A 14790-nucleotide genomic window follows, 5' to 3' on the forward strand; every position below is an offset into this window, starting at 1 on the left:
ATTGCACCACCAGAAATTCAAACAAACAGTTCTGTTAGTGAAAAAACGAAAGCCACTGTCAATGCTCAATGAGTAAACGCGATCGAGACATCGCTGAAGACACCGTTCAATGAGACAAGTCCATGGAGAACTGCAATAGATGGCAATATAGTCAACAAAAAGGGAGCTGCATATGCCCGGCAGAAGACAGACCATTATAGGGTTAATGGCAATAGCAAAGAGGACAACACTCGGGATGGAACACTGAGGCATACCGTTTTCCGGGATAAAGGTGTCCGATGAGACAGAACTCACATGTATCTCGAAACTCAATCTTTTAAAAATTCCTGAAGGAAATGGGGCATGCAGCCCACGTTTAGGGAGTACAGACGATACCAGCCCTCCAGCAGGTGTCTTAGGCTTTCTCCAAATCAAAAAACATGGCTGCAGTTTGGGATTCCCACAGAAAAAAAGTTCATGACATGGGTGGACAAAGTGACGACGTCATCAACTGCAGACCTACGTGCTCGAAATCCACACTGTACAGTGGTTAGTAAATTTGCGAGACTCGAGCCACCATACCACCTGGGCATGAATCATATATTCCAACACCTTGCAAACACAGCTGGTGAGAGAAATGGGGCAGTAGCTAGACACAAACTGTTTCTCCTTACCGAGCTTAGGTATGGGTATTACAGTGGCTTCACACCAGCACCAGGGAAACTTGCCCTCTGCCCAGATGCAATTGTACATACAAAGCAGAAAGCGCTTGCCCGCAAGAGAAAGTTGCTGCAACATCTGAATGTGAACATTATCTGGCCCTGGGGCAAAGGATCGGGATGAGGTGAGGGCATGATCTAGCTCCCTCATAGTAAAGGCAACACTGTAGCACACTCAATTCTGAGAAGAGAAAGATATCGCCCGAGCTTCCAAGAGTCGTTTCTGATGGAGGAAGGCAGGGTGATAGTGGGAGTAGCTTGAAATCACCGCAAAATGGTGGACCAAGGCGTTGGGAGATAGCAGTAGGGTCCACTATGACACAGTCTGCTACCATCAGGCTGGAAATTGGGGAATGGATCTTGACCCCAGAAAGTCGTCGGAGGTTGGCCCACACAACAGAAGTGGAACTGTTAAAAGAACCAGTGAATGAAATCCAGCTAACTTATTTGCTATCCTGAAGAATGCGACAACACTGTGCATGCAACCGTTTATGATGAATGCAGTTTGTCACTGTAGGATGATGGTTGTAAACTGAGAGCATGGAGAGAACGGACCACACCACTCAAGAAGATGGGCAAGCTGGGCAGTACAGAAAGATAGGTCCAAATGGGACTAGTGTGCATGGAGTGTGAAAGTACTGGAAAAAGTTATGTATGAGAAACTTATGAAATTTATAAATAAAAACAGCATCCTATGTAATGAACAACATGGATTCAGAAATAAGAGGTCAATGACAACTGCTGTCTATGAGTGCATCAATTCCATCCTAAACCTGATGGACAAAAAACAGGAAACAATAGGAGTCTTTATTGACTTGTCAAAAGCATTTGACATGGTAGACCATAAAATTCTGCTATCAACGCTAGAAAGATATGGTATTCGAGGTCTGTCCAACAAGTGGATCAGTTCCTTCCTGACAAATCGTATGCAGGCAGTGTGCGTCAAGCACACAGATATTGAACTAAAAACTGTATCTAATCACTTATCTGACTATAAACAAATAAAATGTGGTGTACCCCAAGGATCCGTATTGGGACCCCCTTCTGTTTCTTCTGTACATAAATGATCTAAGCTTAAATATTGATGCACACAAATCAATCATATTTGCAGATGACACCACGATTCTATTAAAAGGAGACGACGATGAACAGTTACAGCAGACAGTAAACACGGTCACGAAACAACTTAGCAGCTGGGCACAGAGTAACCAGCTTGTAATAAACAGTAAGAAAACCGTTGCTCTATAATTCCACAATGTTCCTAACAAGGACATGTTTATCCCATCAGTCTCTATCAATGACGAACCAGTTGGTAACAGTACTGAAACCAAATTCTTAGGACTTTGGCTGCAGAGTAACATCAGATGGAATAAGCATATTGAATGTCTCAATACAGAACTGAGCAAAACATGTTATCTTCTTTGTTCATTAAAATCATGCTGTAGTGAGAAAACAGTAATGAATGCATATCATGCGTACTTTCATTCTCGTCTTAGATATGGGGTCACCTTCTGCGGAAACTCTAAAATAGCTAATAGCACTTTTAAACTACAAAAAAGGGCCATTAGAATCTTGTTTGGGTGCAAGCCTAGAGACTCTTGTAAGCCCCTGTTTAAGAAATCTGGTATTCCCCCATTACCGTGTGTATACATTATGGAAACCCTTTTGTTCTTTAAATTAAATGTAATAGGCAAGGACCAGAGGCTACAAAAAAACTGTGATATACATGAGCACTTTACCAGACAAAACAGGAACTTACATATGACTCAAATCAGCACAGCACTGTGCCAAAAAGGTACTTTTCACATGGGAGTTAAGCTTTATAACAAACTTCCTGAAAACATAAAAGCTATCACTGAGGTCAATACATTTGGAAAATCTCTATAAAGTCATATTTACAGCATCACTGCTTTTATTCCATTGAAGAATATTTAAATTTATGAAATGTGTTATATAAATACTTGTGTGTAAAGTGTATTATTGTAAGCTTAAATATGTATGCCTTGAAATTACTTTCAGCCTGTATATTTATAACTTGACTTGTCCAATGTCTTATGCAAAAGCTGCTATGTAGACAACAGGACCAATAAAATACAATCTACAAACATGGGTTATCTTGTGTTAAGGCAGATGAGGTTCCGTTGTTTGTGGAGGTTAGCAAACAGGTCACCTCTCTGACAGGCTCTGGAAGAGCCCCAGAGGAGATGGTGTGCACTGAAGTCACCGACCAGCAGAAAGTGATGAGGGAATTGACCAATAAGCTGGAGAAAGTCTTCCCTGGTGACACCGAATGAGAGTGTTGTGGACATTACAAAGAGAGAAGGAGAAGTGAGGAAAAAAATGTGGACAGCAACAGCTTGCAGCTGGGTGTTCAGTGAGATGGTTTGACTATGAACGTAATGTCGGATGAGCAGAATGACTGCCCCACAAGGTGGAATACTGTCCTCAGGGGGAAGGTCAAAGCATACCAGAAAAAATGTAGGAGGTCAAAGCGGTTGCAATGATGTAAATTTGCGGGTCGGCTGGGTGAGGGTATCACATGGCGACACTGTTGAAGAGGACTGCCAAGTCAGTGAAGGAGAACAACATGTGATTTTGTTTGATTCTTCGGAGCCTTTCTAGTTGGCAGAGGAAGACTAAGATGTTTGTTGACTGGAGGGACGTAAAAAGTATTCACAGGAGTATTTGTTCCATCCTTTCTGGCTTGCTGGTTGTGTAGCAGGCGATTTCGTCACCAGAGGCAAAGATGTGGTGGCTTGTTACACATCTGGAGGAGGAGACTGAGATGCTACTGTGACACTGGTGATTTTACAACCATGGTGCTGAATTTGAGGCTGCTGTAGCAAGAGCAGTACTGTAAGTGCCAGATGGTAAAACACAGGACTTTCAACTACCTTACAACTTGCAAGCGAAAGGGTAAGGCACTTTTTCCTTCACCCAGATCTCCTGGACAGCTCACTCATCGATATACATGTCACACTCTCAGAATGACGCTACATGGTTGCCACTGCAACTGATACAGTGGGGAGAAGGATATGGGCAATTGCCCTCGTGAGCATCCCTACTTCAAGCAACACATCTGGCCGTGTTCCGAAGGGGCATTCAAATGTGGCTGTAACGTTGACACTGGTAGCAGTGCATCAGGTTTGGAATGTATGATTGGAGCATGATGACTTCATAGCTTGCTTTGATCACTGAAGGAAAAATCTCAAATTTGAGAGAGAGTGTACTTGTAGGTACTAAGATTGCATCAATCTTTTTCATTTCCCAATGGACTGCAGTGATGGCCTGATCAGAGAAGAAAGTTTGGATTTCTCCCTTGGTCAGACCATCGAGCAGACTAGTGTAAATAACACCTTGAAGAATTCAGTGTTCGATGAGCATGACCACGAACAGGATAACCATGGAGGAGAGGAGCTGCAAGCAGCTGTTGGGCTCGAAAATCACAATTCGTCTCGGGCTCGAAAATCACAATTCGTCTCCAAAAGCAAAATTCCATTATGTAAACTAGAGCAGGATTTCACAGGGCAGGCAATTGCAGTGTCTTTCTGAATTGTTGTTGTTGTGGTCTTCAGTCCTGAGACTGGTTTGATGCAGCTCTCCATGCTACTCTGTCCTGTGCAAGCTGCTTCATCTCCCAGTACCTACTGCAACCTACATCCTTCTGAATCTGCTTAGTATATTCATCTCTTTGTCTCCCTCTACGATTTTTACCCTCCAATGATAAATTTGTGATCCCTTGATGCCTCAAAACATGTCCTACCAACCGATCCCTTCTTCTAGTCAAGTTGTGCCACAAACTTCTCTTCTCCCCAATCCTATTCAATACCTCCTCATTAGTTACGTGATTTACCCACCTTATCTTCAGCATTCTTCTGTAGCACCACATTTCGAAAGCTTCTATTCTCTTCTTGTCCAAACTGGTTATCGTCCATGTTTCACTTCCATACATGGCTACACTCCATACAAATACTTTCAGAAACGACTTCCTGACACTTAAATCTATACTCGATGTTAACAAATTTCTCTTCTTCAGAAACGATTTCCTTGCCATTGCCAGTCTACATTTTATATCCACTCTACTTCGACCATCATCAGTTATTTTACTCCCTAAATAGCAAAACTCCTTTACTACTTTAAGTGTCTCATTTCCTAATCTAATCCCCTCAACATCACCCGATTTAATTTGACTACATTCCATTATCCTCGTTTTGCTTTCGTTGATGTTCATCTTATATCCTCCTTTCACGACACTGTCCATTCCGTTCAACTGCTCTTCCAAGTCCTTTGCTGTCTCTGACAGAATTACAATGTCATCGGCGAACCTCAAAGTTTTTACTTCTTCTCCATGAATTTTGATACCTACTCCGAATTTTTCTTTTGTTTCCTTTACTGTTTGCTCAATATACAGATTGAATAAGATCGAGGAGAGGCTACAACCCTGTCTCACTCCCTTCCCAACCACTGCTTCCCTTTCGTGGCCCTCGATTCTTATAACTGCCATCTGGTTTCTGTACAAATTGTAAATAGCCTTTCGCTCCCTGTATTTTACCCCTGCCACCTTCAGAATTTGAAAGAGAGTATTCCAGTTAACGTTGTCAAAAGCTTTCTCTAAGTCTACAAATGCTAGAAACGTAGGTTTGCCTTTTCTTAATCTTTCTTCTAAGATAAGTCGTAAAGTTAGTATTGCCTCACGTGTTCCAACATTTCTTTCTTTCTGAATTATCAATGGGATAATTGTAGCAAAGGACTGACCATCTCCAGTACATGATACCATGAGGAACTGAGGTGCAACTGGGAGAGTCTTAGAATCTTTAACCTCATTCTGTTTACATTTAGTAGATGTTGACTGAGATGGTGATTGGCTTATTGCAAGAAAGTCCCCGTGATTACCAGCATCTCTGGTTGTGTGATTCTTCGAATTAGAAACTTGGTCATTCAGTGTACCGGAAACCAACACACAATGATCGGTACTTGAACACCAATAGTTTCCACCACCCTGTACACAAGAAAGCTGTCCTGAACATGTTGGTTCATAGAGCCAAGATTATCTCTAACAATGACCACCCACAGTCTGAATTGCAGGACTTAAAACGTGTTTTCGGGGAAAATCGATACATCAAACGAGATATCGCAAACACTTTCGAGGGCTGCTGATGAAAGACACCTGGTGAATCAGTAGAGGAGGCCAAACGGACTGTATTCCTGCCATACTGTGGAGCAAATAGCAGTAAGTTAGGACGTTTGCTGTAGAAACGTGGGCCAAGACCAGTGTTACGGCCCACCCCCAAGATACGAGATATGTTGCGCCCTGTTAGAGATGACATTGCTCTTCGTGTGTCCGGTGTGTATGGTGTACCCTGTGAATGTGGCAGCATGTATATTGGACAAGCAATTCACACAGTTGCGGAGTGGTGTACTGAGCACAAGCGCCATATAAAACAAAGGGAGCTTGACAAGTCGGCCACAGCGGAGCATTACCTAGAAAACGGACATAAAATACAGTTCGAAAATACAAAGGTGTTGGTTCATGCATCTACATATTGGGACACTGTTGTAAAGGCAGCAGCCGAGATTCATTTAAACAATTTCAACAGAGATCAGGGATACACACTCAGCAGGGCATGGGGGCAGGCATTGGACATCGAAAGAAAGCAAAGACAGATGCGCGACGCGGGAGCAGCAGTTTCAAACATGGCACCTGCCCCTGGCGCTACCTGACGTTACCGGTGCTGCCACGGGCAATAGCTCTGCTAGCTGCCCAGGTCGACTTACAAGTGCACACCACATTGGGTCGATCTGACTGGCTACTGTTGATGTCATCATGCCTATATAAGCAAGAAACCGTAGCAGCCCCGGCAGTTTGTGAACTCCTGACGACAATGGCGGAGATGGCCATCAAAAGCTTAAGGATTTTATTCGAATTGACGCGGCTGGAAACCGAAAACTTTTTATTCACCTTTCAATCTAAACTACGAATCAGTCTAGGCAACAGATCACACTTTCGCCACAATCATCATTCAGGAAATAGTAAAAACCAGTAAACCACTGATTCTTTAACAAATCTAATCGAACTCCCAGCTTCAAATGTTTTGAATATTTGAAGTTAAATGTGTTAGAAAAAGTTTAACGAAGGTTTTAGATTATGTTTCAAGTTTTGAAGTCACTAGGTACCCTCATTATGAAACCACGAATGAATGAATGAATGCAATTTGGGTAATTTGCACTCCACTTTAAGCACAAGCTAGTTTTTCACGCATCTCTACGTTTATGACAGCTCAGCTCCTGAACTGTGTGTCGTACAATGTTATAATTTCAATAGTACATTCAGTGGTGTATGTGGATAATGCCAGCAAAGTATGCTGCAAATAGAGGAAGTACAGTGGTAAAAATAAATGCTGCATATCGCTTCATTGTCAGTACTGGTCATAATAGGAAACAAAGCAATTTTTGTTTTATCAGGTACAGTTATAAGAAAACAAAAATAAGAAGATAAACACATGTCCACTTAACTAAACCAAAATTAAAAAAGAAACTGAACGATACGACTGCATACACTACAGTTTATTCTCAGTCAACTTGCACAACACACTGTTTCTTGACCATAGTATCATCCTAGTAACTGAAGCCATCTTTGAATACTGTTAGGCATACTCGACAAGCTGCAGATCAGATAAGCCTGTAGGATATTGTCCCATTCTCTATGATGCCCAAAAGGCCTCTGGTGGGACAGGACAACTGCAAACTGCTCATTCTAGCATGGCTCATACATTCTAAAAGCAGATGAGATGTGTTGAATATGTAGGCCATTCCATACAATTGATTGCATGCTCCACTAAGAAGCCATTAATAAGATTGTGCCAAAGGGGGTATGCATTAATGTCCATGAACACCAATCCCACTCCAATATTTTCACCAAGTGGATTAACAATTTGTGCAAGGATGTCAACCAGATTCTTCACACCAGTCATTCTCAATGTATTGGCACAAATGTCCTATGGCAATAAATGATTCCACCCCAAAACATGACAACCGCCATGATAAATATGGCTCAATACAAGAATAACAGTACTGTCAGGGTGGAAAGTGAAATGGGTCACATCATGAAAATGTGTTTTGTCCCATTGTTGATTAGTCCACAAAGAGTGGTTTCGTGCCCAAGTGATACGAGCCCCCCTCTGATTCAGATTTACTGGAGCAGCCTTGAGAGGTTTCCTGGCACATAATCACTGTGCATGGAGTCTATTTTGTATTGTTTGTGTTGGCACCTGCACTCCTGTAGCTGCTTGGAGTTGCCACCACAGATCTGTAGTACTGAGTTGAAGGTTTCTGTTTGCTGTTATACACAGAAATCAGTCCTGCTATTTTTCTGCCACAGCCATTTCTGTGATGATCATCAACTGATCTCATTGTAGAAACTTCTTTCATATTCTAGAGATATCACTTTGACTCACAGTGATATTCACTGTGATGGGCCACCTGTCTTGTTTTCTGCTCCATTATAGTGTAACTATATGGATCCTGTGATTGTGCTTTATTGTTGTCTGAACCATCCTGAAGCAATGCAACTCATGTAATGAGACTGCATTATTTACAGGTGACACAGTTGCCATAGACTGCAGATACTGTCCCTCACAGTAGAAACATGGACTGTTTCCACTAGAGTTACATAACAAACAAATCAATTAATTAAATTTCATAGATAAAATATCTGCACAAGCATAAAAGAAGGTTGTAATTAGGCAAACTTCCAGAGCCAGTGACTCCTCCTTCAGGAAGGTCTGAAGGGGAAGGATGAGGGGTGAAGGAGAAGGACTGAAGAGATCTAGCTAGGAAACGGGGTAGATTTCGGGAAAGACACCCAGAACGGCTGGGCTGGGGAGACTTACAGTACGGAATGTGAAGGGAGACTGATTGTTGGGGACTATATCAGATGAGATTTGAAAACCTGAGAGTTTAAAGGTAGAAGACAGGGTAGTATGCAGGACAGAGATTACTGTTTACACATCATGCACAAGTTAATAAGAGTGAAACATTAAGTGCATTGTACATAACAGAGGTGGCAGTCAAAACTAGAAAAGTAAGACAACCAAAGAAGTAGAAAACTAAAACGGTGTGAAGAAAAGAGTAGTTAATGTGAAGAAATGCTGAGACGGAAGAAATTAACATAAATTAAGGCCAGGTGAGCTGCGAGAACCAAGGACATGTCGTAGTGCTAGTTCCTAGCTGTGAAGTTCTGACAAACTGGTGTCTGGGGGAAGGATCCAGATAATAATATGTGCAAACGTGTGATGAGTCACAAACAAGTAACTGTCAGATTTCACATCATACATAGTATGCGTGAGAAAAACCATTATGAGTGATGGAATGGTAAGAAAGTGGGTGAGAGCATTTAAAGATGGCCGCACAAATGTGCATGATGAACAGCACAGTGGGCATCCTTCGGTCGTTAATGAAAGTTTGGTGCAGGAAGTGGACAATGAGGTGAGAGAAAACAGACGCTTTACGATTTCCTCCTTGCGGGATGACTTTCTTAATGTTTCTCGTAGCGTTTGGTATGGCATTGTGACCCAGCACTTTCAGTCCATGGAAGTTAAGCAAGGGCATTGTTTTGCTGCAAGACAATGCCTGTCCGCATGTGGCGAATCAGACCAAAGATCTCATCACATCTTTTCGATGGGAAACTCTAAATCCTCCTCCGTACAGCCCCGATCTTGCGCCCAATGACTACCATCTGTTCCTGCACTTGAAGAAACACTTGGGCGATCAGTGTCTTCAAGACAATGACAAAGTCAAAACAGTGGTGATGCAATGTTTAACAAGTCAGGCGGCAGACTTCAATGAGGAAGGTATTCAAAAACTGGTGCAACGTTATGATATGTGCCTCAATACTGATGGAAATTGTGTAGAAAAAAAGATTAAGGTACAGGCTTTCATGTGAAAATAAAGATATCGTAGCACAACTTTTTTTTTTAAATTTCAAAACGGTACTTACTTAAAAAACATTCCTCATTTTGAGCAAGAGGAAGCACTAGACTATTCATAAATCATGTAGCACATTTCTGATCAGACTGCAGCTACAAATGAAGTGAAAATATCTACTTGTGATGTGAACGCAGCATTTCTATAAAGTGATCTGCACGAAGAGATCTACATTAATCAACTTGATGGATTCAACGAAGATACAAACAGTATGAGATAACAGAGTGTACATTATTAAGAAGTATGATGCATGCATGTCTCAGGAAACATTGCATAATACTTCTTACTACCAAAGGCACTGTTGAAACTTCTGGAAAGGCACTGTTATTTCATATTTATTCACCAATACCAGGGCCTCGACTCATTGAAAATGTCCTTCCGGGACAGGAATATAAGTAACATGTTAGTGCAAGTGTTGACACATGGACTACAACATGTGGAAGTTTGAGTATGGCTGTGATAAGTGCTCGGGTGACCAAAGCAGTTAGGGTGACCACTTGGGACAAGTGGGCAATCCGGGTTCAGGCTCCATTCTGCCACAAATCTTTACTGTCATTCCAATATACAGCCGAAGGTAGTTCATACTCACAATTGCGAATACATTTCCTGAAACAAATAGTTTTTATATGGCATAAAACAAGCTCCCCAATGAAATGGAATTAGAAACTCTCAAATTATCTGAAGAAATTAGTATTCGTTAACACTGACTATCACTGCATCTACTATAATGAAGGCAGAACCATCATTACTGTATACCATTGTTGTTCATTATAGGCCTGTTTTTGGAAGGAGGACAAACAGCATTACTGAAGTTCTGAACAAGCTGAATCAAAAGTTTGAAATAACATTTGGCAGGATAGTTCAAAATCAAATGTCATATCTTGGGGTGGAAATTAGAACAAGTTCACAGGAAATCTTTGTAAACCCATCTATGTGTACAAAGAAAATCTGAAGAACGATGAAAATCATGTTAATGATGAGCCAATGGAAAGGACTGAACCCTACTGAGATGTTATATGAGCCTATTACACCTTGCAACAATATCTGTTCCGGATATTGGTTTTGCTATTAACTACTTAAGCAGATTTAGTAGTAAACTAGAGAGGGGACATTTTTCAATACATGAAAGGAACTATGAAGTATGTTATTTTCATTGATGGAGGCTTAATATAACTTGCTTGTGCTGATCCTAATTACGGATGTGATATCTCTACTACATGCTCTACAGTGGCGTTCTTATCGTGCAAGGAGGACCCATTGTCTGGTACACTCTAAAGCAAACTCTTGTGGCAAATTCAAAGCAAGAAAAACAACATAGTGTATGATCGTAGTATAATATGAAATACCAAGGAGCCACCAGCACCAGCCACAGGGGCCAAAAAAAAAATTCTGAGGATGACTTTAACATAAGCCAAAACCGATTATAATAAAGAAATATTACTACAATCTCAACTGTTGTTTTTAAACAAAGAATACCAATCAGCTATGTCTTCGATCGCCAATGTATGTTGGCTATGAAACCCTGGACAAGAACTTGGAATTTCAGGTTTGAATCAACTGACAGAACTCTGTGTTGACAATCAAGATGCCATGTTCATGAAGGGGAGGGGGGGGGGAGGGGGGGGGGAGAGGCTTTTTACATACTGAAATTCCACAACAGTTCATTCTACATTGTACAGTTTATTGTAAAGATCTTTTCAAAGTTCTGGAATGCAATATTGACAGACACAATTGTATAATCCTGGGAAAATGTCAAGAGAGTCCAGGCAACATTGCAAGTTTACTAGAAAGCTGGAGTGAACACTGAAACCAACCTGTCAGCAATTTGACCACTGTCCTTTCAACTTTTGCTCTTACAGCAGCTTATTAATTTTGAGTTGTACACGCAAAGCATCAGCACTTAGTTACCAAAGACATCTGTGAAAACCAGATAAATATATCCTTTATCCAGAATGTCTTTACATTCTCGAACCCTCCTCCGTTAGTGTGAGAAATTCAAAACAATCCTTTGTCAACAGGAATGTGACCCAATGTTCAGTTCCATTCTTCCATAGTCACATTTTCTATGAACACAACATTTGCATAATTTGGAAAATTGCACTGAAGTTTAGGCTTGATTTTTGAAACATTGCTGACAGCCAACTGATGAAGTATAGTCAGTCACGGCATAATTACGAAAATACCATATCAACTTGAATTTTGTTTCCCCAAATCTTGTTGTGGTCACCAGTCCAAAGACTGCTTTGACAACTCTCCACGCTTGTTTATCCAGTGCAATATTCTCCACCTCTGCAGAACTACTACAAGCTATATCCATTTGAACCTGCTTACTGCAGTCAGGCCACTGAGTCTCCTAACAAATTTTACCTCCACTTTATGTTCAAACTGATGATACCATTATATCTCAATATGTCCCATATCAACAGATTCTTTCTTTTACTTACATCGTGCTATTAATTTTTCTCCTCAATTTGATTCAGTATCAGCTCATTAGCTATCTGATCTACATTTCACTTCTGTACAAGCCTTCACTCCGACAAATAGGTTCAGAAAAGACCTAACATTTAAATTTAGATCCATATTTAACATTAACAAATTTCTATCTTTCAGAATCACTTTTCTTGCTATACATAACTTTATCTTATATTCTTTCAGCATTAGCCATTGTCAGTTATTATACTGCCCAAATAACAAAAGTCTTCCACTATTTACATATCCAATTTCCTGACCCAATTCCTTCAGTATAACCCGACTAAATTAGACTACATTCAATTTCCCTCATTTTGCTTCTGTAAACTCTTGTACAACTGACCACTCTCTTTGCATTCCTTCTGTAGTAAAATGGCTTACCTTTACTCCAATTAAAATAACTTCAGCGAGTTGAGTGGCAGAGGCCATCCATTCTTAGTTCTTTGTTTGTCGAGCGCCTGTATTGTGGATACAGGCAGATCCTTGTCCAGCATGACAAAGGAAATTGACTTTTAGTAAAGGGGATGATAATTTAAGCAAGTCTACAAAAAATATTAGATGTGTTTCTGCCAGTAAAACAGATCACCTACTAGTGCTAGAAAAAAAATGAAAAACAGAAGTCAACCGGTTCATAATTTTATGCTGTTCCATCAGAATGTTCATCTCTGGGCAATAAATCAATAGAATTGGAAATAATGCTTTCAAATAAATTCAATAATGCTTCTGCGCTACATCTGTATGAGCACTGGTTAATAGATGAGGGTCGACAGAAGCGTCCGATCCCACGCGTTGGCTTTGACCCGTGACGTAAGGGTGTTGTCATGTGTGACGTCATGACGGCGCGGAGTTTGGTTTGAGTATGGCTGTCTCCAGTTCTGTTTCATCTTATTTTATTTACTTTTCTGATCCGTTCGGTCTATCTCATGATATATTTTTTTTAAATTTAAAAACACTTATTACTTATTTTAATTATCTGTTTCCTCAAATTTCTGTTTTAGTTTATTATATTTATCTTTCTGATCTGTTCGTTCTATCCCGTGAGGTTTTTTTTTTTTTTTTTTTTTTTTTTTTAAAAAAAAAAGACAAAAAACACTAATCAGCTACTGAAGCATCTTTATCTTCTATGGGTTGCAGGGGTTACGACCCCTGGGGAGGCGGGTGGGTATTCATGCATGGCTGTCTTCACTTACACGTTGTAGCTATGCAAGGAGTCTAAATTTGTTTATATTTAGTTTGCCCCCCACCCAAAACACTCCATTTCCCGCGCTTGTCCCGTTAGTGTCATTAGACTTCTTGTGGAAAGTGTGTGTGTTTGTTTTTGTTTCCGCCACATTTGTGACGTCATGGGTCAAAGCAGACGGGTGGGATCGGACGCTTCCGTATTTCCAATAGATGATATATCACAAACAGTGAACATGAACTATGAATTGGCAGGCTACACTTGTAGAAAGCAACTTCAATGTGGTGTAAACTGCATCTTTGTCAGAAAAGGAATAGCTTAAAAAAATACGGAACAACTAAAGACACTAAATAGTGAAAAGGATTTTGAAACATCATCCTTAGAATTACCATCACACGAAACAACTGTAGATTGCCATTTACAAATCTCCTGATGGAGACAAACTTTCTTCGACACGTGGAAAAAAACATTAATTCAAACTGTAAAAAAATAAATACTCCTCATATGCGGTGATTTCAATATAGATTTTAGCAGATCCCATGAAATTAGAACAGAACTACTGAATCGCTTAGTTTCTTATAACTTTAAAATCACAATACATTCCACAACAGCAGAAACTTGCTCTAAAAATCCACACTAGACCAAATAATGATTAACTTTAATCAACAACTTTACAAAGCAGAAAAAAACTGGACTTGGAGACCACTATGGACAAACCAGAAGCTACAACACTGTATGTGATAAGGGCCACAAACTGACAGCACATATGAGACCAATTCTTAACAATGATCAGAGTATAGAGAGAGAGAGAGAGAGAGAGAGAGAGAGAGAGAGAGAGAGAGAGAGAGAGAGAAGAATCATGGAAGAAAATTTATGGGAAATACACCTGACAAATTCAATATCTTTACGGATGCAATTAAATATCATTTTGATGTAGCACTTCCACTTAAAATTAAGAGGTCAAAACTCACTCACACAAATAAATTGATCTCTACAGGTATCAAAAAATCATGTCCAGAGAAATGATTTCCTCTACGGAGTTACAAAAACATGTCACACAACACCCCAATTTGATAAGTGTTATAACTATAAATTAGTTCTTAAGAAAGTAATAAAAATTGCCAGAATACTGGAAAATGACATATATATAAGAAATGCATCCAATAAAATTAAAGCTGTTTGGAATATTGTACATAAAGAAACAGAAAGTAACAAACAAAAACTAATAATATTCAGTTGAATGAAAATCTGCACACTATCTGGAAACCAAAGGAGGTAGCTAATACATTTAACAGTAATTTTGTACATGTAGCAGAAAAGCTTATCGAACAAAAGGTCACCCATAAATGTCCCACAGAAATAACATCAAAAACGGAACATGCAGAAAACAATATTTCTCATACCAACTAATACACAAGAAACACAGCAAAAAATTCAAGCTTTTAAAATCAAAACATTCAT

This window comes from Schistocerca americana, chromosome 1 (assembly GCF_021461395.2).
Source record: "Schistocerca americana isolate TAMUIC-IGC-003095 chromosome 1, iqSchAmer2.1, whole genome shotgun sequence".
NCBI classification, from domain to species: domain Eukaryota; kingdom Metazoa; phylum Arthropoda; class Insecta; order Orthoptera; family Acrididae; genus Schistocerca; species Schistocerca americana.